The sequence below is a fragment of the Amblyomma mixtum genome, chromosome 2 (assembly GCF_055824585.1).
Source record: "Amblyomma mixtum isolate Tamu chromosome 2, ASM5582458v1, whole genome shotgun sequence".
Lineage (NCBI taxonomy): Eukaryota > Metazoa > Arthropoda > Arachnida > Ixodida > Ixodidae > Amblyomma > Amblyomma mixtum.
Window position 1 is genome coordinate 30,339,071 of NC_143013.1, and position 25,189 is coordinate 30,364,259.

A 25,189-nucleotide genomic window follows, 5' to 3' on the forward strand; every position below is an offset into this window, starting at 1 on the left:
TTGGAAGCGCGCTGTATAGCGCCGAGGAGCAGCGGCGGTGAAGGCGGCTGGAGCGCCAGTCGATAGCTGCTGCTGCTGCTGCTGCTGCCGCGGCAGCGAGGCACGCCGAGCAGCGGGCGCGGTGTCATTCCGGTCACGTAGCCCGGGCCGCCGAGCGACCGCTTGGCAAGAAAAGGAAGCCGTCGCCCTAGGGAGGCGCAAAGATGGCCGCCGCCGCGTTGCTGCTCGCGCTTCCCCCTCTCTTCTCAACTCCAACGAACGCGTACTCGCGGCGCATGTGTGAAAAAGGTGTTGCTGCCTGTGTACACCCAACGTACGATTCACTAGGAGCTTCGTACGGCTGCAGCGGCGTACTCCGTAACGTGGGTGAGCACCGACACAGAGGACGTCGACCGTGGGGTTGTACTATACCATGTCCAAAATTCTTTGAAAAAAATTCTGAATATTGGAAAACTGCAAGGTACTGGCACAGCAGTGCTGAAGGTAGTGGTCCATTCTTCCGATATGTAGCGAAATCTTTCTTTTATAGCGTTTCCATCATTCGCATCGAGCAGTTAATACTGCCATAGAAAACCAATAGAGAACGCTTTTGACGACGGGAAAAACGGTAAGAGCAAAAAAAAGAAAAATGCAAGCCTACCGAGGGAAGATCTGCGGATATATTGATTTTTATAGAGAATTCTTACAATATATGAAAAACTTGCGCTAATAAGCTCTTTCCCATTCAAAAATGCTTTCGTCCAGAATTGTCGGATATGTAAAACAAACAGAGCCAGTTTTGTCGTCGTACCAATTCTGACATTGAAGGCGCCCGCACGTGGTAACAATCGAGCACTCTAATTTAAACGCGTCATTTTAATTCCACGAATGAAAAAGGCGAGTGAGCGAAGAGCTGTTCCTTTAGAGCTGTTTGGCGATTGTTCCAAACGTCCTCTGGTTGAGCCAATGCAAGCCGGGCTCTGCAGGAGAGGGAACAGGTATTAGTGAGGAATGTGGTGTATAGGGCCACCGGACATATATTTCATCGGTGTTATAAACACATAATCTGTGTTTATTTGACATCGTGAGTACTCTCTTTTAAACGCCGCACTTCTGCTCATAGCCTGTCGACTTAGCAACGACAATCGCGGCAATAATATTGTTTTCATGATAGCTGCTTGCATGCATCAAAGAAAAAGCGAATTAAAAAGACGAAACCCACCAAAAGTCCACTCATACGCCCCCTGCTGTGCGAAGGCGTTGCCACAGCGATGGCAGTAGTGCAACGAATGTGGCTTTGACGCCGACGTGTGTGCGCTAACTAGGTTGCATGAGCGGACCTTGGTGACCACTTCTGTTCTCCAAGGCACTGTGGCCGTCTCCCTCCCGCCTACCCCGCTCCTCAAGATAAGTTAACAAATAAAAGTATTTTTTTTTTTTTTTAAGATCGAAAGTAACTCTGTAGGCTGTGAGTGACGGCATATAGGATTTCTGGATTGAATAACCTCTCGGGTTTGTTTGCTATACACCGAAGCTACATCTCGTAGAAGCTTTAGTATGTTTACCTCCACAGCCGAGTATCGAACGCTTTACTCGCTTTCATCAAGAAAACACCACAACAGTGAACAACTCGTGCTTTGCTCTCCCAGCGTTCGTCCTTAACTTTTCCTTCCAGAAGTGGCAGAAAAATAATAATAAATGCTTCCGCAACCGCCTTTCTTGCTGTAGTTTCTTGTAACCGAGTACTTAGACGTCAAGAAGGCGTGACTCAGTCAGCGCCGTACAGAGGCTCTCACTTAATGGCCACCAGCAGAAGGCCCGGGCAGCAACAGCGGCACTACTGTGTGGAGCCCACACACACTAACTGCCAGGTCCTCCTCCGCGGATAGCCATATAAATCCACGCATCATCGGCGCCAGCCGAACGCATATAGGAGGCGTGAGAACGAGTTCAGGAACACTTTCTCGGAAGGCCCATAGTGCACACGCCTTCCTTGGAGCATCCATCTCTCTATCGCTTCTGTAATGGCGGCGCGCGCATAGAGTACATACTCGTACACGGACAGCAGGGCGGGCACATAAGAGCTTGACCGAGGGGGCCTCCTTTGCCCGTGTCGGTATATACCTCACACCGTCCATCGGAAGGCGTGGACGCCGATCAGGTCCCGACATCGGCTGGGCTCAAGCACACATACTTTACAACAACGTATACGTACATGAAGCTGCGTTGTACAAGCGAAAATAATAAATAAAAATAACAACAGAGATTCCGGCGAAAGTACGAGCCATGTAGCGATGGGAAAAAGGCCACTAGTCTTCTCGCAGCACCACCACAGCGCATCGCCGCCGTTCGGGAGGAGGCGGGGTAGCGCGGCAATAAAAAGGCGCCGTATAACGTGCTTCTCTGCGCGCCCTGTGCTGCTATTGCATCCGATCCTACGCTGTGGTATGCGATGGGTCCTCTGTTTCTTTCTTTCCTTCATTTCTTTCCTTCTTCCTCTCTTTCTTTCGTTCTTTCCTGCTTTATTTCATTACTTCTTTTCCTTTCTTTCCTTCTTCCTCTCTTTCTTTCTTTCTTTCTTTCTTTCTTTCTTTCTTTCTTTCTTTCTTTCTTTCTTTCTTCCTCTCTTTCTTTCTTTCTTTCTTTCTTTGTTTTTTCTCTCTTTCTTTCTTTCTTTCACTCTTTCTCTTTCTTTCATTCCTACCTTCTTTCATCCTTCCTTCCTTCTTTCACTCCTTCGTTCCTTCCTTCTTTCATTCCTTCCTTCCTTTCTTTCCTTCTTTCTTCCTTTCTTTCCTTTTTTCTTTCTTCCTTTCTTTCTATCTGTTTGTCTTTCTTTATAGCCATTTAGGTCAGCCAGGTCATGTCTGCCCATATTCTAGTTACGTTTTTCCTTTTTTTTTTAGTCAGTGCCTTTCATATTCACCCCACCTCAGACTCAGCCTATGTACATACGTGTGGGGAGGCGTAGAAGGGTTTATGGGGGCTTTGTTTTTGGGTGTTTATGAAGGTGCCCCTCCGAGGAAGGAGAACGAACGTTTTGTTCTGAGACGGCTGCTGTGTGACCCAGGCTAAGAACATTCGGGCTTGGCTTTGTTTAAAATCGTATATATACGACGCTGTATACGGCCGTTGGCAGAGGCCGTTTCTCGGACCAGATCGTTTTGAAAGATGCCTCAGCACCGAACCCTCGCGCGGAGAGCGCACGAATCGCCATATTTTGCCCGTTCTTCGCGTTTATCTTGTTTCCGTTTATCTCTCTTTTATTTATATTTTTATTGCTTATCTTGTTCACTGCCGCTATGCGAGTATATCGCGAGGCGACGCATATATACAGCGCTATGGCTGGGGCAATAAATCGTCGCCTTTCTTCTTTTTTTCCCCATGTCTTCCATCCCTGCATATCTCGTCGCCGTCCCTGGAGCTTATATGGCTCGCCAATAGTTCGCTTCCTGAATGTCTTCTTTTTCTCTCCGCCTGCTTCTATCTGCCCTCATATTTTCAGACTCCTCTGCGGCTCGTTTTGTTTAAAGCGAGGACCGCTTGTACCGGGCCCGAACTGGGGGAATGGGTTCGATATACGAGAAAGAGCGCAATAAATGACGCCTGGACCGGTATAGAGACAACGAGTCCTCCAGTGCGTATATATAGCGGATAAGACGCACGCGTGCGGTTGATATGAAAGCTGTTCTGTTGCTATCCGAGCCGCCCTAAACACGAAAGAGTGAAACAAATAAATGAGGAGAATCGAGCTCGGGAAACCCGTTCGTTTTCTCGCTGCTTTGTTTTGTTCCTGTTTATGGGGCTCCTCGCAATGGGTTCAGATTTGGTGGGGTGAATGGTCAACAGCAACGGGACATTTGCTAGGATAGAAAGCAAAGCAGCCTAATAAAGTTCGACTGGAGCTCAAGCCAATCATATGAGGTGGTGGCGTTGGGAATAAACACTGAGAATAAACATTGATTGGATTGACAGCCGGGCTTGTGCACTCAGAACAACAATACTTAACGGCTTCTGGGCGGGTGAAAAAAAGGGTTAGCGCCCGACTGTGAAGACTGAGCTCGGCCGGTCAGGTTAAAAAGAAAACACTGAATATTCTATGTTAGGAACAGTCCCTCTCAACCATTATGCGGTGTCCATATGCAAAAACTTCGCCATCCTAGCTAGAAGCATTCACAAAATATTACTATGAAAATGAAACCAATATTTTGAGGCGCCCCGTAAAATTGTCCAGTCCGGGGGCCCTGTAAGATTTGGCTTTGAAACCGCCTTCAATTTGACCTATACATGCAGCTCGAGCGTTTTTATTCGCCACTGGACTAATCTAACTATTCTTCATACTTGTTTTCATGTGCCTTAATGCCGCATACTCTAAGCACATCCTATTGGCTTGTGCAACGTTCATGGCTGCAAGACTAGGGTTTCTTTGGGAATCTTAAAAGTGATATCGAACACGCCTAATCAACATGAACCTGCATCAACCTCCATCAAAATGTTCTCACTTGCATCACGTAGAAATTCCCAGAAATGCCGAAAAAGGGCCGCAAGTGGCTGAGAGTCGGACTCGCGACCTTGATTGAAGCAGTTAAGAACAGCACCAATGCATATCTCTACCCTGTTTTCAGTCCTTGGGCCGGTCGGCGACATCAACGTCAAGGTCTAAACGGATTTCATTTTTACTTTGTCCAAAAGTAAGCGAAAAGAAAAACAGGGATAGTTTCACAACAAACAAGAACAAAGGCTGAGGCCCAACGGTGGAATGCGGGCATCATTTCCACCTGGCCGGCTTGTCTAGAACAGAACCGCCACTTCTAATTGCCGAGCGGCTTTACAGTTTTTTTTTTTTTTTTTAACTTCTCTGCTATCACGCCGTGGGAAAGGACAAAAAACAAAAACAAGCCGCCAGCTGGTTTCTCGCCATGTCCGTGACCGCGGCGGCCTCGTAACAAGCAGATAGGGCGTGTAATGAGGCAATTATTTCATGTTACGCTCACCGCAAAGTGGAACAACATACGTACACACCGTGCGCGCCGCAGTCGAGCGAAGTGGTGAGCGGGCATGGGTGGTAGCGGTGGCGGTGTTGGTGGTTGCAATTCCACTGTGGTAGCCGTCACGATTTGTTGGCACATCACACACACACGCGCCCAAATAAAAAACGACAGACGTGAGGGCAGCGGCCCCAGGGCGGGCAGCTTTTGTTCAGTCCAGGCATTTGTTTGGACCGCGAGAAAGCGACAGGTTTCGAATGAAAACACCTCCGAGTCGTCGCTTTTCTTTGAATATTAATTAAACGAGTCGTTAATTCACTTAAGATTAAGAACGAAAGTGACGATGCTACATGTACCAAAATTGCCGGCGATTACGACTACTTGTTTCAAAAGCGTTTCAAGCGTGGAAAATGCTATTGTGTTACACAACCCTCGTTTTCTGCTTCAATTCGGATTACCCTCCATTAGTAGATGGCGGCTATGTTCAGCCAATAAAAAGCAAGCTTAAGATGTCAAGTAATGGTATCATACAATTAATGAACAGCTTTCGTTACGATCCGGACAAGAAACAGCTTTTTGAGCGATGTGTTCAGCGGTACGTTGAATAAAGGCTTTTGTCTGGGCAGTGCATAGCTGCTGCAGCGCCCGCACTGTCTTGTGTGTTCCCTCTTGTCTTCGTAGTTTTCGCGCTGCGATATCCGTCAATTAGCTGTTCAGCAAGGAAGTCACATGTGACAAGTAGCTGTGCCGTCCCAAGATCCAGCTTCGTTGGTGACTGCGACATTGCAACTAGCGTGACATTGCAAACCTGCGCAACAAAACACGCCACGCGGTTTGTGAACTGCACCATCGGTGTGGTGTATCTTATCCCACTGACCTGTGGTAAGTGTTATATTGGCCAAACAGGCCAGTGCCTGAATGAAAGGCTACGAAAACACCGGACTACAGTCGCAGCTCTGATGGCGGGGGGCCATTTGGCCGCACATTGCCGCAAATGCAAAGTAAAAACAACAGGCGGTAATGAAGAAAAATGCGTTCCACTCTTTAACCACACGAGAGTGCTGAGGCGGCTTCATAGGCAGGGTGATAGGGAGATATTTGAAGCATTTTGCATTGATAAGGCAGGGGACAAGTGCGTGAGCACAGCCTCAGTAGCCCTCACGAAAAAAGAGATAATCTATCTGTCAAAAAACTTGCGCGTCAATTTGGTTTAAATGTTTACTCTTTGTTATGACAACCTGCTTTGTGATAAAGAGAAAGGGGCGGGGGTACAGTCTCCTGAGCATGCGCCGAATAGAAGTGTAAAAATCTTATGTGTGCATTAAAACGTCAGTTGAAGTCTAGCGTGCTGTCCCGTCGGTTCCTTTTGTCGCTGTCCTTGTGTTTTCCACGCTAGTTGCAATGTCGCAGTCACCAACGAATACACATCAACTAGCCCAACTGTCTTCCAAGATGCAGCTTAAAGGGGCACCGCGATGATTTCCTCAGTACCAGTTAATATCATTAAATAGATTCGCCATGCTTTCCAGAGACCAGAGCAAAAAGAATTATTGAAATCGGAGCATGCAAACGAAAGTTATTCCACTCTGAAAATTCAAAATGAAAAGCTCAGGCGAAAACGCATTACACTCGCCCATTTCACTCACCCAGTACCGAGACTGGGCGCTACCAATCAGAAACGCGCCTAGCGCACACGCAGCGGAAGCGTGCATGCAGTTGTTGCTTCGTCGGGGCTGTAGACACCCGCGCATTTTGACGGCGTCTTCCCCCCGTGTACGCGGCGCCGTAGTCAGGGCAGGGGTGACTAATAACAAAGGAAGTTCCCCGAAGTTAGTCGGACTGGGAGGCTGTCGGCAGTAGCCCCCCTCCTCCTCAAACTCGACTCCCGTCTCCTGTCCGTCCTTTCTCTTCGCAATTTTGGGCAAGGTGTGTCGACTGGCTTTTTTTTCGCTGCCGTCTTGGTATGGTCACGGCCGGTCTCGACGCGCGCGCTTTCTGGTTTGAGCCAATGTTTTTTGAACAGCGCTGACCGCCACGAAGGTTTGAAGCGGAATGGAAAGTGTCGCCCCTAGCTGTATTCTTGTTAGTTTTCGTTCGCTTTCCCTGCTTCTTTCCAGCTTTTGTGGCATCCGAAAAGCTTTCAGTACTCAGAGACGTAATATTTTGGATCTATTTCGCTAGTATGAAGGAACAATATGCATACTGGACGCACAACGAATGAGAAAGCCAGCGCCCTATCTGGATGCCACCTCATTGCCGCTGCCGCAAATGGCCGCCGCGTTGCGACACCATCGGGTCGAAACAAGCATTTCTAGCGAAGATTAAAATATAAAATATTATGATTTCGGTGATCTCATTGCGCGTTCAAGACTCACAATGCCCCTTACTCTGTATACAAAGAATAAAGACCCCATGCTTTATCTACGTCGCAGGGCACCTTTAAGTTACAAACAGAATGTAGGTATACTAGCGCTAAGGTCAATAAAAGCTCATCGATTGGGTTTGCATTGTACGGCATGAAATGTAAGCTGTTTTATCTTTCGTTTACTCTAGAGATTCGACATCTGGTAGAAATGCACTCAAGGATTTCTATAACGGCAGATGGATTTTGTTCAAGGCTTTGTGATTTTGCGGTATGGGTACTGTCAGTGATAATTGATGAAGCTGGAGAGGTTACCGTGCTTTTAAATCGCCTCTGAGCGGCAGATCGAAGTGGCCAGCTTTCGTACGTAGCGCATGCAGATGACCAATGAAGCCACGCAAGCCGAGCGTCCTTTATTTGCATATAATCGAAGACCGACATGGTGCACAATACAATATGCAAACTCACGACGCGACGCGAAAGCAGGAAAGGGTGCACTCCCTGAAAGGAACATATTTGTTCAAGAGAGAACGGGTTTCGATCGTTTCTTGCTTTCTGCACATGACGCACTGAGCAAAACAATATAGATGCGTACTAACTCAACTGAACTTTTATTTGTTTGTTTCTTTTAATACTCTCCATTGGCGCTACTGGCCTACAGTGCCCTGCATGAGCTTTAAGGATATCCGGAAAAACATATATTACTATTATTTCAACTGGCAACCTTAAGGCTGTTATAATCGAAAGGTCAATTATCCAGTTACGTTATGCAAACAGGGTGCTGACAGTAAAGGGCTTGTGGATAGTGAAAGATCATGTACTTTTATTTTTCCAGCGTATAAATTTACCGGTTACTTTATTGTACTTCTAAAAATGACCATAATAGGAGAAGCATGAAGAACGAACGAACACTTAGACAGTTTTGTTTACATCAGCCCAAGCTTCTACCTGAGAAAGTGCTCACCTTTCGACTCAGGTAGCCATATTACTGTTGGCAGCACTGTTATGCCACGATACCAATAAAAATTGTTTTTGCATACATATTGGTTACATGCCGAGGGGGGAGGGTGGCGCTGAAATGAAAAGATGGATGTTTTCCATTAATTAAATTCCGCAATTGACAGGCTGACGTACGAAGCCACTTGTCAAACTCTATAGGAACGAAAGTGCTTACGTCACTCGACCTACTTTGTGACGTGAAAGCAGGGTGGCTTCGCAGGTTCGTAGCCGGACTAAGTCTGAGCCGGCGTGGGCTATCGACGCTACACTGGGGGCGCTCAGTGTAATCTCGAAAGCCGGGAGCACCTGCAGACTAATTTGAATCCAGTCCAATTTTCTCCGGAGAAAAGTAGCTTATAGAGTGAAAGCGCCCCACAGACCCGGGGCATTGAGAAACTTCTCCCCGAAGATTAACAACTTCGCGGTAGTGAAGGCAGACCGGATGAAAAGGAAGGTGTGTAAGGAAAGGAGACGGGTGGGGCGACCATAGAGGCTTGCGTAGGTATCACACCATTGGATTCCTACGCGAGGATGTCGCGTATCTTACGGAACCTCTTCGACCTCCGACTTTCTTCGCGTGAGTGCCCGAGAGAGAGAGAGAGAGAACTGTCGTTTTCTCAAAGAAAGGCATTATAGCCCACCCCGACTGCACCAACGCTTTACAGGTGCACAGTGTACCTATACGCAACGCCGCGGAGCCGGCGTTTTTAAGACGTAAATCCCCCGCGAGAATCCTCCGGAGCTCGCGCAATCTACCGCGCTCCAACGTTGCAGTCCCCGGCGGTGGAGGCTGTGGCATCTTCCGCCGTTCCTCGCCTTTCCCCATCATTTCCTTCCCCCTCTGTCGCTTCCCTCCCCCAGACGCCAGCTATCCGCCTGCCTCCCAAATCTCGTCGCCGAAACAAAGCCGCAGCCGCTGCCGAAGCCGCAGACGCGGCTGCGCCTGTAATCGGATTAAAGCGCCGCACAGCGCGGCAGGCAAGGCAGTGACAGAGCCCACCGCCGCGCGGGCGGGCGTCAGGCCTTGGGTGAGTCGTGGGCATCCATGCAAGCTGAAACGCTACTCGCATAGGGACCCGTCCGTATACGCATCCTCCTCTACCCTCCTTCCTCGCTCGTCTCCCTTCCCCTACGCTCGCCATCTCTTCTTCCGCGGTGGAAACGGCGCGAGGATTTAGGGCTCGTCGAGCACCGAGCTGTTACACGGCTAGATCGGAGGAAGGAACCGTTGTCGACTCCACGCCGGCGACAACGACGACGCCCAAATCAAGCGCGACGACGTCGTCGCGGATGCCACAACGCAGTACAGCGCGGGACACGCTTCGCGGAGCCCGTAACAGCGGACGCAGTTCGGTCGGCTGGGAGGCTACTATACGGATCCACCCCTTCCCTGTATGCGGTGGTGCCCTTATATAGGGCCACGCCACCGATGTTTCCATTCAACGACGCCGCGACTTGATCCCCCCCCCCCCCCCCCCCGCCTTTCGCGGTACGGTGCGCTGTGACGTGTCCCGACCGCGTGAAAGCTGTTGCGCTGCGATCCTACTGTCCCGGCTTGGGGAGCGAGATTGTGGCGGCCGCAAGCAGACCATATGACGGCTGTTAACAGCTTGCCGCAGTGCCATTGGTTGGAGCCGACTCAGCCGAGTCGATGCGACGTTTCTCTTCGGTTTGGTGGAAAGAGCCGCGGCGCAGTCAAGAGGCCCAATACAGTAGACGTATGCATTGTACGGTCTCTCGTGTCGACACTGTTGTGAAAAGCTGGGCTTTACCCCTCCATTCGCAAATCAGTCCCAGTGCCTGAGATGCGCGGAGGTATGAATTCGCTCTCCACTTTATGCGGACCTCTAAAATTGAGCCTGCATGGCTCCGTGCGATTTTAGAAGGATACAGCGGAAAGTCGAAGCAGCGGCTAAAACCTTTCGTTCTGACTTCAAGGCTCCGAATGATTTTGAGCTCGGCGCCAAGCACCCATCCCCCCCCCCCCCCCCCCCCCCCCGCCCCCCCGAGGAATGCCTCCAAGAGAGACATCCTGCACCAAAGGGCAGTGAAACTGTCGGTTATTAATGAATGTGCACTACGCGCAAATATTTATGAAGTCACTGCTTCTGGCGCATTAGAGGAAGAAGTATTTTACTTTCGTTGTTCGATTTCAGCAGATCGCCTTTGATTTTATATTAGTGTTAGTATAAAGTGCGGTGCTGGCTCTTATGGTAAAGTTAGCGGCGTACAAAGCGCTACACGAGAAAAGCACATGCATATCTTGGCACCTTACAGAGCTTCACTACCCTATCCTCCATAGAAAAAACAAAACAATACAAAAGGAACTGCACATTTTGTCCTAACGCTGACATGTCATAAACCTGATAACCCTTCGCGCAGAATTACATTGACATATGGTCAATACATTACCGAACAAAATAATCTTTTGTTTATGAACTGAGACAGTTACGCAGCATGTTGGGCAAAGGACTTTGCTGCATTCATTCGGGGTCAATCATTAAGATATTTATGACTCCGTAAAGAAATTCAAAAAGATTTTACAAAATGCATGCAAGCGTGATTTAAAAAAAAAGGGGGCAGAAAATTATCTTTAAAGAAAAGGTTATTCTCCCCGTCCCTTCCTCCCCACCGCTGCGCTAAACCCCCGTTACGCCTGCTGCCTCAAAACCAACTCGGACAGATTGGCTTCATCTAAATCGACGCGTTAGCACATTCCTCCTACTTGCGTTCTTTATTCCGCTACTTCCCTGTTATTTTTATCAAACTCTCCACTTCATTCCTCGCCGCCCCTCAGCAGCGCCGCCTCATCACATCCCCCCGCCACGCCGGTTTCCCACCCAATCCCCCGAACCCGAGTCGGCTGACTGCACCCGCTGTCACCCCAAAGCAAAACCGAAAGCATCAGAGCACAAGCCCAGCCGCCACCGCACACCACAACACACAGCGCACCCACACTGCACCGAACGCAAGCCGGCGCCGCTAAAAACCGACAGCACCTTCGCACAGCTCGCGCCAATACGAAACAAATACTCGGAGCTCGGGAGACAGGCAATTTCAAATTGGAGGGACGCGAAAGAATCAAGGGAGGGGAGGAGAACGCGGAGGAGGACGCAAAGCCATCCACCAAGCCGCCGCCACTGTTCGCTCCCCCCCCCCCCCCCCCCCCCCCCCTTGTTCTCTTCGTTCGAATCGTGCTTTCGTTTCTTTAGTCAGTTCCTGCAAGCGCACATACTATATACACCCTCAACGCGCGCGAGAGAGCCCGTGACGACTAGCATCGCCGTGAAGCTAGCTTTAGCAGCCGGCGCAATTGCGTCCTCGTCGCCGTCCCGGGGCAGCCGCTGACTCAGCGGTTTAATGGAAAAATCATTAACCTCGCAGGCGGCAGATTAAATTCGACGAGACGGGTGACACACCGCACGCCACGGCTGGCCGAGCGTCGCGCGACAGCGCGCAACCCGGAAATCGCATTGGGGGTGCAAGGAGGGCCCCGCGTTATGTGCGTAAATCGAAGCGCCGTGCGCGAGCGATGGAAAGGAAGTGAAAAAAAAAAAGTGAGAATACAAGGAAGAGGAGGAACGCATACGACAGGAAGACGGAAGAGATGAGGAACAGGAAAACGGCAGCTGTCGGTTTGTGACAATGGATTGTAAAAAAAAAAAAAAAATTGAGAGAATTAGAAAATGTTGGCCTCGCCTCTGAATAAGACGCCCACATATCTGTGTGTACCACACAGCCGATAAGACTGTCGTTTCGAGAAACACAAACGCTGTCTGAAGTTAAGGGCGGAGCGATATATTTCTTTTTTTTTTCTTTTTTTCACACAGCAAGGATATATGGTCCTACTTTGCCGAAAACAAGTTAACATTTAGCAGATCTCGGATGCCGCTTCAGATCAACACAAAACATACAAAAAGATACCCGTGTAGCGGGATTTCTTTACGCGGTTATGAGCCACGGACAAATATAGCGAATCCGAAATGGCCCGCCTCATACTCTGCAGTATCGTTTTCGCACTCAGGGATTCATTACCCAACGATTAACCAAGCCTTTCGAGAAACTCTTGCTCCTTTAACGACATGCTGTCCAAGTACTGAGGAAAAGAGAGGGAGGCGGTGTTTTATGACGTGTCATTAGTCGCGTTATTGCAATCACGTGTTCAGCTAACGCGCTCAAGCGTTGTAGGTAGGCGCGAAAATTTCAGTATGTTAATCGCAGGCTCAGCACACGTGTTTAGATGCAGGCATTGGCTGTGCCTTTGCAGTTTTCGTCGGTTGTTAAACAAAAGCGAGTGAAAAAAAAAACGGTGCCCTAAAAGGGATTCGTCACAATAACGCAAATAAATTTCTAATAATTACCACGAAAAAATACTTGAAATACTACAAAATACCTGTAGTCCCGGCTGTTCGCTCATATACGCCGCTCGTGGTGGGTATTAAATGCAAGCTCCTGAATATATCCGGCATTTAAGTGGAAAGACAAGAAGAGCGTGTGATGCTACAGAATGTGTTTTAGCTTTAGTTAATGCATTTCTGTACATCAAGTACGAATAGAATATTTTCGATTACTACTCCAGCATTCACCAAAAGGACAAGCTGCGCTTCAAAGAGCTTACCGGCGTTCTCAGGCTATGTGTCCTCTCTGATGCGTGCTCAGAGCCTTTTCTCAAAGATAATTCTGCAAACGCATTGCTTAACACACATGACAGCTCCTATTGAATAGCTTTTTATATATCACAGTAGTACAATCAAGCTTGGCATAATAACAGTACTTTTCTTCGGATATAATGAATGCCGCTTTACCGCAAGCAAAACATGCTGCACAAGCGGGTGCTCTCCCGACTGACGTCACTTAACGCTGCGATTAAAAGCAGGTTCACCAAACGGGCGAAATTTCTCTCAGTACAAATCAGTCTTTAGGGTAAAAATAAATAGTGAGGTTGCAATCGAGCGCTTCTTAGTAGTTACCTCTGAATCTTCTCTTTAACTTTAAATGAGACTGTTTGTTGCATGTGGACCATTTCGAACACTTTATAACGAATCCTGAACTATAATCACCTGTCCTCCTAGTCTCAAGACAGTCGCGGCTGTATGGCACAAGCTAAAATTCACAATGTTAATTTTCACGCCTCTTACGTTAATCTTGCTGCGTCGTTGGTTTAGGGCGCTTGATTTTCTGTCCCATTCTAAGCAGTAGAGCGCGCATTGTAGGAAAGTATGCGCTATCCGCAACACGAACTACCCTTACCAATTACGCGAGGCAGTTGACCCACAATTGACGTCTTCTTTGGAGGTGGTGGCACGTAAGAACGACTGCGTGGCAGTTCATGAGGCATGACTGCCTGTAGTCTTTAACACCTATCTGACTTCTCATGGACGCCTACAGAGTAGCCCTGTCGGCGCTTTGCATTGTGGAACGCTAAACGCTGCGGGGATAAGCCCGAAGGCACTGCCTATTTTTGCACGGGGAGGATAGAAAGCAAATAAACAATGGTCCTCCAAATGGAGTGGCAAAACAAGTCAACGAGAAAGCCGTAAGAACATAAACATAGCTGGCGGCGTCAGCAGTGGAAGCGTTGTACTCACCAGAAGCGTGCAGAGACGGTGAAAACAAAAAAAAAAAGAAATCACAACAGCAGAGAATGAAAAACAAGAAGGAACCATCCCCCCCGAAGCCACGGCGTTGAACCGAGAACCGCACCGGGTGGAACGCGGGGGCGTTAAGCCAATAAAAACTGTGGCGACGGGGCTTGCGCAGGGGTCAGGACGATGGCGGTCGGGGAAGTTGAGGGCAACCCGCGAAATCCTCTTTGGGAGCCATAGCCGGAGGCGAAAACGTGCTGTGTCACGAGCCGCCGCTTTGCGCCGATCTCTCTCCACCCCTGGCGAACGCCAGGGGGGGGGGGGGGGGGGGGGGTCGAACGGTTTCGCTTCAGACGGCACCGCCGCTATACCCATAGGTGTATGGGATCCCCAGTTCCTCTCTGCGATGATCATCACCTCCCGCGCACAAGATGTGCAGGAAGCCAAGCGGCCCATGCCTCGATGTTAGCGGTGGCATTTATGAAATGGCATCAGCAACGCAGAGCATTCCTAGTTCTGACACTATCCACTTGATTTGCGAATGTATATCGGCGAGGCATTTGAAACGTTCGACAGCGGGACAAGTAGCTCCTGGAAGGCACTTGGGAAGGCACTTAGGTGAGATGGACCATGACTGAACGAGACTCATACGCTCCTGCATTAACTATCGTCGTAGTCCACTACCAGAGCTTTAAGTTCGCTGGTACACTTTTCCTTTCAAAAACGAAATGACTTTGAACGACCACAGAAGGTGTGTACTGAAGTCGATAAAAACATTCAGTGCTGGAATGGGTAAACGGTACGCAAGAAATCATCTGAGCTATATGGTTATAGGACTGAGAGTATGTTTATGCTCTGCAAAGAAATATGGAAGTATGCATCGGCCCCGCATATTCATGTGGATGACATGCATTGCTTTTTGAATGTCTTCGACATGATAAATCCCACGAAAACAGTCCTAAGGGATCGTATTTTCGTTTTTGTGACAGCATTAGGTTGGTCCTGGTAGTTAAGTGTGTTCTACCTCCAGTACTAATCATGAACTCACTTAACTTACAAGTTTAAATAAAAAAATTGTGAATAAGGAAACCGAGTTGCACACTCTCATGTTGTCGAAGCTGCAAGTAATCTTCGGGAAAGACATACGACTTAGTATTTCATAGCAGTAAACAAAAAGCCCCTTCTGAAAAGTAATTCTTTTTTTTTTTTTTTTTGCAAATAGAACTAAATGATCTCTTCAGTCAAGCTATACTAACTTAAACGTCCATAATTTTGATTGTTTTTTTTTTTGCCTCACTACAGTCATACCCATAAACAAAACTAGGCTTCAGTTCATTAAATTTTGAATCTTCATTTGGTATGCATACTAGTGGCGTCGAATGTGCCTGTCGCCATCAGAGATAGGCCGCTCATCCGGTTCGCGATAGTTTTCATTCTGTGGCGTTCGTTTTCTGCTTTGCCACTGGAGTGTCCCGTGCAGTCTTTCCACCGATCGCAACTTGCGCAGCGCAGTATCGCTAGGGGCCACGGCTGTGGACCGTGTGGGTAAAGCGAGCGCTCTTAGCTGTCTGGCTAGCAGCGGTTAGATTGTGCTTCCATACTGTGCGTGTTATCAGCGTCTGATTGCGATGCGAACAAGTAAAGGTGGATCGGTCGTGTGAATTAAGAAAAGAACGAATGCCTCTTCTAATAAGCATGATGGCCACTGCATTAAATAAATCCTACCTCGAATACGGCAGGGTCGACATACACGTAACGCAGGAAAGGCACACCTGGTGTTGTCGGCTCTCCAAATTCGCTGACGCTGGTCCCAATGAGTTGAAAGCCTTGACTCGTTAGAGGACACCACACAGAGCCAGTTCTCCGAACTCCGTGATGCGTGGGCTCGTGCAAACACAAGCCTTGCTTTTCTATTTGCTTCTGAGACCGTTGGCTTCTGTTACGGTACACAGCTTCGCAGAACAGCCTCCTATAGACGACGTCCAACGGTTGACGTGCTGGCAAACAACTGAAAGGTGTCATTTACCTGACGAGCTGTAATGCTGGGCGCATCTGCTGCAGCGGTCACAGTAAGTGTAGGTCTTGATCCCAGCCGAACCCTCTGTCTCCGCGCACGAAGCATGCTTCCAAGCAGTCCCGCACCACAGAATACCAGGAAAATTCTGGTAATTGTAGACACTGGGCGGCCTGTTCCTTTTGCAATGACGCGTTGCTGCACACCTTGACGACAGAAAGAAACGATTCCTGCTATCTTTTCAGGCCATACGCTGACACGTGAATGTTCGATTCCAGGGCGTTCGAACTTTTCTGGGAGCGATGAAGTTGTGCTTACTACCGGAAGCTAGCGATTCAGGAACTGTCGCGCAACCAGACGCAGATAACATGAAGATGGAGGGCAAGTTGGTAAACATTCATGATGGGTTCCAAAGCGCGACAAGACGGATATGAAAGGAAAAGAACACACACGACAAGCGCTTACTAGCAACAAAAAACTAAAATCTTTTCGCATCATGACCAGAAGACCAGGGAAATCATCGAAGGCTATCATATTGCTAAGACAAAAGGCTGTGTCAGTGAGCCTTCAATTTTGCGGTCGGAGAAGGAACGTGCGTTTTTAGGTAGTGACGGCTAATCTCTTTTTCTGTCTTGGTATTTTATGGTTTTTTGTGTTATCGGTGACCACTACTTATTCCCAGCGTTGCAATAAACGTTTTTTGTTGCTAGTAAGCGCTTGTCGTGTGTGTTCTTTTCCTTTCATCACCGTCTTGTCGCGCTTTGGAACCCATCATGAACATGAAGATGATGGAAGCGATGATGGAAGCGCACTCAGAGTGCTAAGAGCCCACGCTTATCCAACGCGCGCCACGGTCACTGCCGCCAGCGACACCACGCTGAGAAAATTGACATCGGTTTAAAGTGTGAATGTGACGCTCCTGTGGCAAATCGAGAAAATGAACGTCAAATAAAACACAAGCAAAACTGTCGCAAACTGGATGAGCGCGCCTCTCTCTGATGGCTACAGGCAGACGTAGCAAACTAGACCTTTTGCCAGGCGCTGCGCTGTTCGCATTTCATTTGACGCCGATAGTACAACCTGCCAAGTACTACCTGTCACTTGTAATGGACGCTTTCATAATATAACTGCAGAAAAGGTGTCATGCATAGTGGACATAGTGGAGACCGTGGGAGTAATTTTCATAGCCTGAGCATGGTGCGGTCTTTCACATGTTCGAGCCCGGGAATGCCGAGAAAATAAATGATAGAACGAAGTGGGGAAATTTAATTAAGCTAAACAGGCAAGTACTTTGCGAAGAACCGATTTCCCAGCTATGGCTAAGGAACGCAACACACCGGGAAGTTTTTCTTTGGTAACCAACCTAACAGAATTCTTTCTAAGACTTAATAATTGTTAAGGGGATACTGAGGAAAATTCAAGTTGTCCGATAGCCTCAGATTATCTCGTTGTAACGCAAAAGACTACTTCCATAGAAAACAAAGCGATAATAAGCTGGAAAAGGCCAAAAAGAAAAGAAAATACAAGCGTCGTCATAATCGGCCATTTTAACAAGCAACTGCCAACGTTAAAACCGAATTTTGTGCGCAAATCACCAGGCTGGGTTCCACCTTCACGCACTTCGAAGTGGTACACACGGAGTGCTTTTTGGCCTTGACGTCACGAGTTTAAATCGAGTAGCGAAGAATTTTTTTTACTATATTAAGTACAATTTTCTTAGCATTAAATGCGTATTTCCCTGCCGAGCAGACGTCAACATAGGTAGGCAATCAATTTTCTATAGTCCAATACAACTCAAGAACAAAGCGGTAAATGCTCTTCAAAGGAAGACCCCAGCGCAATAGCGATGACAGATTGTAATTATGTTGTGGTTAATCCGACCGTGCCTGCTAGCGTGACATCTCAGGGGCTAGCAGGTGCAAGAGGATTAACAACGACGTCATGGCAATCGGTCGACGCCATTGGCTGGACAGCCTTCTTGGTCAGGCATTTGCCGCTTCGTTACTGACCTCTACCCGACTACATAAGAAAAAAGAATTATGGACCTGTCTTAAGTGCGCCTTTAAAGCACTCAATGGCATGTTTGTCAGGTTGCATTTTGTGAAAGGGTCATTCACAGGCAAGCACCCTATTTCAATGTGCCAGTTCAAAATTAATATATGTGTTCATAAAATATTGGACTACTTCCTCTTTGTAAAGTTGCTAGCATAGTGCTAAATGCCCACTGCTAGAGCAAAATTGCCATCATGTTTGGATGTCTGGCAATGTTTTTCTCCCTTGAGGAAAGAGGAAAAATATAGATCTGCTCCTACTTCAGCGAATCTTTCTAGTTTCTGTCATGCGTAGTTCCTCAACAGCACAAAATATTACAGCTGACGTTGCCCCAACCGAACCTTGCGCTGAGGGAACGTTTATCATCGCAGTTCATCACAACAAACATTATTACTTTGTGCAAATATTGATCCAAGCAGCAACTTTTCGCAAATATTCCAGAAATGCAGGAAACTTCCAGAAGTTTGATGAGTAAACTTGAGAAACCAGAAAGCCACTTCAGAGGAAATGCTGCCATTAAAAAAAAATGACAAACAAAACTTTAATGCGACTTTCCAGAGCAATCGAGGGTGAGCCTTTATTCGGTTCAACTTCGCGATTTCCGCGTTCTGCCCTGTAATTTTGGCTGAACAGGTACGCTTGGCAGTTTTTTTCTCTTCTTTCTCCTAGACTGCCACAGTGTTGTCCATAGCCTTCTACAGGTTGTGGTGCTCGACCCTTTCTGGCTCTCTCTCCTTTTTTTTTTTTCTCAAATCTCTTAGTTCCAAGTGCACGGTGGAATGCCACCTATGAAAGCTCCAGACACACTGAGTGGCATATTCCTACGTAATGACTCTGATGGAAGGTTACTTGTGTTCAGGCGACATTTTAGTTCCGCAGGACGAAAAGGACTCAAAGCTGCTGGTTAACCAGGGGCTTTTGAAGTAGAAACAAGGGATCCGGTTTAATTTAACAAAAATCAGGAACTTTACTTCGAATAAAGTCAATCACCAGGCCCCTGAAGAAAGCAAGTCACGCCCACAGAAGAAGTCAAGGATAAAAGCACAAAAGCTGCCATATTGAAGCCAGCGTACTGATGGTTTAGTGTTTATTTTCATCCATGACGTATTTCGCTTAATTTGCCTACTTTCAGAGCCAATGCATTGCCAATGGGCAGCAGGGAAAATAAGAATGAACCTCAGACTCAAACGCGTAATACTGCAGGACTTGAGAACACGTCCAAGCTGGATACCTTGGATGTTCTATCACTGATGCAAGCAATAGAGTTAGCAGGTAGTTACCCCCTGGACTTGCTCCAGAGGTAAATTAATTGACACAAAAGCTTGTGTCGCTGCCTGGAACTGCAGCGCTTCGTCATACATAGGCTGCTATATGGTTGGATGCGTTGTGTATAGATTCCTGCTGCTCGCTGAGGATTCCTTATTTGAATACACACTAAAATAAGCCTGTTCCAGGTATTAGGTATCACTCATAACTCAAACTTTTGTTCAAAAGCTGCGGATTGCACACGACATATCATACCTTTCTCTATGTGTTCGCTGTGTTACAAAAAAATTTAGACTACGCAGGAGCTATACAGCTAATTTCAAAGGTTTACTTTAAAAGTCTTAATTAATCTGATTGCATGTAAGCTGTACAAGTACAGTCGCGGGTAAAAAGGATTAGTACACGTGACGGAACACCAGAGCGCCGGAATGACAACGCGTGGCGCTGCGGGTGGCGAAGAGGCTGATAACGAGAGTGCCGGGCCGTTCCCATTCTACAGTATTAGGGGGGTTCAGCGGACTGCCACGGACAGCAAAATTACTGGCTAAAAGCAGCGCTATCAGCTATTATTCCCGCGAGTTCCTTTTGCCAACCATCGCGGACATAAAAAAAACAGTAATAAAAAGAAGCTATCTTTGTTCATGATAACCGAGCCAAAATAAATGCCGCAAGCACAGTCACGTAGGGTTGGCCCTTCAACGTTCGGGCGGTGCACGCTTGATATAGCTTACTTCCTGCCGTCCCCCCCTAGGCTGCAGACATGGAAACGGCCCATTAGGCAGGTCTGCGTACCGCAGCGCCCCGTGGTGAGATATACGAATTGTGATCGCCAATGATCTGTGCTAATATTTTTCGCTCGCGACTGTACCATATGAAACAAAGTGACATCAGCTTTGTGGCAAGGCAACAAACTTCACGCAAGAGCGCGCAGGATGCATCTAGTTGGCAGTAAGAAGCAAAACAGAAACTATGCAGCAAAATATAGTGTGTAGCAACGGCGAAAACAGGAGAACCTATCCCAGCGCTGACGATTATTTGCAAACACCAAAGACAACCATTCTGTGTATCCTTATGACAGCGTCCCATTTGTTTAAGGAATTATCTTCGCATTTTATTATATTCGTGTAGATTCTCTTGTATGCGTTCTGTTCAACGCTCCGCAATAAAAATTGATGCAGCTGTGAAATGAAGATGTGCACGCCTGGAACTACTAGTGCATGAAATCCCTCCCACCCCCCACCCCCCCGTTCCCCCAATAAAAAAGAAAAGAAACACTAACGACTCGGTAGTTTTAAGCACTAGACTTTTTATGCATATAAATTGCCTTTATCCTGTCTTTTTTCGCAAGTGATACGAAATGCCGTGGTCAGGCACAAGAACTCCGAAAATAGCCGCCTCTTGGGGGTTGGAGTGGAGAGTTAGTGAGAAGAAAATGCTACAAAAACAAACCTACCCTATGCGTATATAGCTTTATTCACGCGTAGTGGTACCGTTTCTACAATTGTCTCCTTTACTTTTAAAGCCATGGAGTTCCACAGTGTGTTGCTAAGGGAATGCCTAAGTCTATGCCTGCTCGACGTGAAGAAAAACGACATTTTTTTTTAAACGGCGCTTTCGCACATGTTTGGTATCAGAAACAGATTCACACTCCGCAAAGGAACGAGGACAAAAAGAACACGAAACACAGGACGGACGCTCGTGTTGCTTCTTGTCCTCGTTCCTTAGCGCTGTTTGAATCTGTTTCTTAAAGCATGAACCAACTAGCCCACACCAGAATCCTCTTAGAACATATTGGTATACAAGTGCCTTTCGGTAACATACATCACATCCTTGACGTACTGCTACAGTGGTCCTAACTTAAGGTGTATCAATACTACTTTTTGGAAACGAATCGAAGACGATTCGAGTAGTTTTGAGATTATTTCTTACTCATACGAATATTCATGCAAAACAGCGAGGCGGTATTGGCGGCAATCTTTAAGTTATGGAGTTAAAGATGCCGCTGTCGAATAACGCAAATCTGATCTCCATTAGGGGACACGCAATAGGAAGGAAATACAGTAACGGTATGATCGTCATCTCATGCGCATAGGGAAATTCTTTCTTTCTTTTTTTTTTTTGCTACTGATGACTGTGAACAAACAGTCCAAAGTCTGGACTTACGAAAGGGTCGAGGGTTTGAACCATCGCCTCCGATATCCCGATCTTGAATGTCATGTGTTAGCACTATGAACTCTGCCCCGTGAATCAACTGCGTCATGGTGCTGAACCCTTCGGTCCGCGCAGAACTACCGTGGCATCATACTGCGCGGCGTTAGTGTTGTATCGGCCGCTGTGTCATAGTGCGGGCTAGTAAGTATAGTTATTTGAACAGCCTTCGAAATAAACTACGGAGTACCCTACACGTGTTTTGCAACATTCATTCAAAATCTGTTCGAAAACGTGAAAATGGATTTGATTCGTTTGGAATAACTTTGGGTATGCAGTGTTTGACTCCTTCTGCCAATCGAATAGAATAATATTGAAATCGCTACCTGAGAGCCTCGAATATTCGCACATCTCAAATCACTATCAGTCTTCAAGTCTTTGTCACAACATCTCTTGCATTTGTGCCAGCAGTACCGTGGTGTAAACTAAGGAGACTAAAATTTTCCTCGGGTTTCATCAGTTAACCTCTGCATGATGATCAGACCGCTAATCTCGTTTTTTTTTTTTTCATTCGAAAATCGGAATAGTACATAACAGAACGCGAAACGATATTAGCGACAATGTGGCTGAAACTAAACGACCTTGAGATTTATTTTTCTTTTTTTTTAAGCGACTCTCTGTCGTCATGGCTAAATTCGAAAATTGATTTAATTATGCCTACGACGACGTGCACTATGCAAGGAACAAAATGCGATGCCAAGTTGCTCAAAGTATCATTGAGATGTCGGAAAGAGGCATGTAGTTCGAATAGCAGTTAAACTGAACGCGCCTCCTGTGTCCACGCTGCACAATACACGTACAGAGGGCAAAACGCATGCCTAGAACAACCAAACTGTGTGTTCCGGAGCTCCCAAAGCCGCTGCGACCAAGAAAGCCAAAAATGACGATGAAATTCTATGAGTTTAATAGCACATGTTTACATCCAGACCATTTTTAACCAAATCTTATGGCTAGTTATCGCGTGTTACGCCCGAAACACGCTCAGAGCGTGTTCTAGACATGCGTTTTGCCCTCTGTACACACATGCGCTTGGCTGTCTACGGTACACGCTGGTCAAAAATCTGCGTATGAGACATAACCAAAAGTAACTAGAAAGAAACAGCAGCGAAATGCACTGGACTTCTGTTTTGTGCCAGACATTCTCTAGTTAGTCACGATGACATTTTTACTCTGAAAAGATTTATAGATATGGTGGTCTTGAATGTTATAAGCAACTCTACACTCGAAGCTTCTTGAGAACGTTGTTCAGCCATGGTTGATTGCGAGGGCAGTACTACTTTCGAAAAGGCAGCTCAAAACAACACCGAAAAGCAGGCATCTTACACAGCGCTATATATACAGGCCTGTTTAAACTGGTGCGAACCCAGATATATCAACGGTGCACATACCACATGATAGCTCCGGCCTCAATATACGGGTCAGCAGGCAGCCGTCCGTTGCACCCGGCGCGCCGGAAGCGAATCTTTCATAACCACTTCCGCCGGCTGTCCTTCCCTTCTCCTCCTTTCCCCCTTCCCTCTCTCATCTTCGCCACAAGGCCACGTGCATTCCGCAACACACACCACCCCTCGGCACGCGGCAGAGCACAAAACCACGGTGCCATCGCTCTTCGGTCCAGAAGGTCCAGATGATGCCACTCGATGCTGGGCTCTCCAGAAGGCGTCGCCATCTTGTCGGGGAACGCCAGACGACGCCAGCGCCACCACTGTCGCCGCACGCACTGGGAGTGATGGTCACCGGCGGAGGAAAGGCCGTTTCACAAATCTCGTGACCTGTCGGCAGTTCATCAAACCAGCACCGATCCTCACAAGCAAGGGAGAACCAACGCGTCTCCAAGACATACACGGTCTTGCGCTGAGACGTACACTCGTTCCGCGGGTAGATCGAGCGACCACGTCAGGCGACTCTTCCGGCTGGACTGCGGCGGTGGCGGAAGATTCTTCCTGACCACGTCCGTTTGGGGCCCGCGACGAAAGAAGCACCGAGTGAAACGACCAAAAGCCGAAGAAAGAAAAAAGAAGAAGACGACGGAGCAGCCTGGTGGCGCGTGGAGAGGGTGTTAAGAAGGGACAGCGGGTCCAGGCACGTCCACCGCCCGGTGACGACAGGAGCCTCTGAGCGGGCGACAGCGACCCGAGGACCCGCGAGTCTGCCTCTGCGGCAGGCACCGCAGTAAGGAACGAACGCGCGAACCAACGCCGCGCCGCAAGCCGTTATGTATGCAAAGGCGGGATCCCGCGCTCTCTCTGCGCATTCACCGCTTGAGGAGCATTAGCAATTGTAATGAAGACACTACGGCAATGGGGAATGAGTAAGTTGTTACTAGACAGTCGGCGGCCGCGCGCGAGCGGCGCGTTTGCGCTGTTTTTGCTTTCGCCCTTCCTTCCTCCCCCCTCTCTTTCTCTCGCTCGGTCACCCCCTCCCCTCCCCCACCCACTCTTCGGCACACACGTTCGCGGCCGTGTCTCTTCCCTGCGCAGCCGCCTCTCGCCCCCTTTCCACCGACGTCCTCTCTTCGCCTCAATCCCTTATTATTCTTCGGCTGCTTCCAAATTCAGTAGGCGATGCGCAAACCTCGCCGCTTCGGGTTCCCTCCGCGCGCTCGCGCTCGGCTTTCCCTTCCTTTTCTTTCCCCGCCAGCAGCTTCCCTCCGCTCCCCCTCACGCTCCTCTCTTCCTCTTCGGTATGTATAAAACGTCTCGCACATCTTAAGTCGCGAGGTTATACAGAGCGCGCCCAGATACGAGACACATATACACATACAGATATCCGCTCAGCCCCGGCCCGTATATGCCATGCAGGCCGACGCGCCGAGGGTTCCGTGCTTGTGTATCTTTCTAGTTGCCTCGCTGTATACTAACTTGGCCACCCCTCCCCACTGCCACCTCCTCCCACTCACTCCGTGCACCAGAACCAACTCTACTCACCCCCTTAATGTCCGACCTCTCCCTCCTCCTGTATATATATCCCACAAGCCTCTCGGCTTGCCAACCTCACCTTGGTCATTCTCATGCAGCGCGGGCGCTTGACCGTCCCGTCGTCGTCGACTTGGTCGTCGTCCCCTGGCCATTTCTCCGATGCCTCTCTGCCCTCCCCGCTAGTTTCCTCAGCGCACCTCCCCCAACCTCCACCCACACCTTCTGCCACAGTTGTCCTTCTGTGCCATTTCCAACGCAGTATGGCTAACATGTGCGTCCACCCCAGTACGGCCCGAAAGCGTGTGCCGTATACTAGTGCTCGGGAAGGCTCGGTTGCTCCATTGAGTCGTGCCGTGGCGATTCGTTAAACAGTTCCGCCCGGCACTGGGGAGGGGGAAGGTGGCAGATGAAAAGCGTCGTCGGCGCCGCAGCCGGCTCGCTGCCTGCTTGCGAGGCAGTTCTCACGCACCGGGTGATGCACGCCATTTGAAATGAGGCGAGGCCGTTTCAGATGGATATGGCCGCTGCGTCCTCGCCCTTCTCCGAATTCCCCCTTCTCATCCGTACCCTCCTCCACACTACACTTCTCATATGCCTTGTGTGTGTCTGTGAAGATGTTGTGGGCGATGTTTCTAATATTTTTCTTTTTTTATTATTATTATTGATCCAACCTTCGGTGTGTCGTCTACAAAGTAGCATGAAACGACAACCCCAACCGTGAGGCCATGACGATACCGAAAGCACCACGTCGCGATGCATAATAATGCTGCTGAGGAAGTATTCTGATAGGCCGCATAGCGTGGTGAGACTCTTACCCA

At 48.2% G+C, this 25,189-nt stretch overlaps 1 protein-coding gene and 1 long non-coding RNA gene across 2 annotated transcripts in view; one reads left to right on the forward strand and one right to left on the reverse strand.

The window, feature by feature from the left end:
• The window catches only part of LOC149358821 (uncharacterized), a 274,468-nt gene extending 250,751 nt beyond the window's left edge, over positions 1 to 23,717 (reverse strand). Inside the window, exon 1 of the mRNA XM_089570998.1 lies at positions 22,842 to 23,717. The gene's annotated coding sequence lies outside the window, so the exon portion shown is untranslated. The remainder of the gene's footprint in view (positions 1 to 22,841) is intronic.
• LOC149358822 (uncharacterized) overlaps positions 1 to 25,189 on the forward strand; it is a 120,648-nt gene that overhangs the window by 5,977 nt on the left and 89,482 nt on the right. The window lies entirely within an intron of this gene.